This window comes from Biomphalaria glabrata, unplaced genomic scaffold, assembly GCF_947242115.1.
Source record: "Biomphalaria glabrata unplaced genomic scaffold, xgBioGlab47.1 scaffold_19, whole genome shotgun sequence".
In the NCBI taxonomy this organism is placed as follows: domain Eukaryota; kingdom Metazoa; phylum Mollusca; class Gastropoda; family Planorbidae; genus Biomphalaria; species Biomphalaria glabrata.
The window spans coordinates 1-1,543 of NW_026602932.1; positions in this window are offsets into that span (position 1 = coordinate 1).

The following is a 1,543-nucleotide window of genomic DNA, read 5'->3' on the forward strand; positions in this document are numbered from 1 at the left end:
CTGATGTAAACATTCTCAGTGTAGGTCAACGGTGTTTTGGTTATCTGACTATGAACAGTGAGCTGTTGAGTCAAGTCAGTCTGACTTGGAGAGGACCAAGAAGGTTAAGGTGAGAACGAGATTCAAGTAGAAGTTGTGTATAGTTGTTATATTCAGACATTGACTTCTGCCCATTTGTAAAGTATTTGATTGTTTTCTCATCATTATTTATTACACTCATTAAAGTGTCTCGTTGTATCAGAGCCCAAGTTGTCTGGTTCTTGAATTAGCCACATTGATTTGTCAAGGGTTTATAGAAAATCATAACAATATCTTAACTTTTTCCTAATACAATAATAAGCTGCTTATAAAATTAATATTTGAATGAAACTGCAACATGAAGAATCTTGATCATTAAGCAAACCAAAAGTTTTAGTTTAAATCCCTTTGGGTATCCGGTCTTTGGGTATCCGGTCTTTAGGTATCAGGTATTTTAAATTTGTAGTTAAGAGAGTTTTTAAAATATTTGGGTAAATAAATTGGTATCATAACTGATTCAAGAGGACATAACTCTAAATTAATAGTAATTTACTAAACAACCTCTTGGATAATTAATTAAATAAAACATGCCTTTTACATATATTTATCTATCATCAAGGTTCGGTCTGAATTTATATTTTGAGACAACTATTAATGTATTTGAAAGTTAATGATAAAGGGAAGTAACTGCAACAGGTCATTGTGATGGCCTCAACACGCCTTGAAATGTACAGTAATTACTTCAATGAACATGAAGAATTTTAATCAGCCATGAAATGGAAAATTACCAAAAAGATTTAGTCAGTGATTACACTATACAAACTCTTAGTCAACTAGTCTAATTTGACCTCAATATTCAATCATTATCAAAAAGAAACCATTCCAAAGACAAAGTGAATGATAGACAAAAAATGGGAGAAGCTTTTTGATGTAGGGCAAAATGTTAAAATATTCAAGTTAAAATAAATTTCCCTTTTCAGACTTTGCGATCTGTAAAACAGATGATACAAAAATCATCTGTTTCTGTGTCTTATGGTCAATGAGGGTATCAGGTTGCCACCACAATGACCAAGCACCTTTACTTTTCTCCATTAAATGTCAGGAACCCATTTGAGCTGGGTGGACTGAAAGGTGCCTAATTGTTTTTCTTTATATTAGGACTATTATAAAAAAAATGGTCTTCAAACCCTAGACCTATGTTTGGCAGCCAAGCACTTTACCGCTTAGCCACCACACCTCCAAGTGAATTCTATAGAAACTTTTAACTGTTTGCTCATCTTTCATTCTACAACTAAAGTAAGGTAATTATGTATTGTTAGGGACAATGCTGTCTGGAATGAGAGAATATGTTAGCCTAAGGTCATGTCTAGCCTGGGATAACAAAGGGTTACAGTTGCCAGATTGTAACACTACTGGGTGGGTTGTATCTGTGCACCTCTGTGACCAAGGGGTTTGAGTCATCTAAGCAACCAGACAACTAAACTAAACTAAACTAGCGAACTAAAAGAAATCTAGAAACATAAAG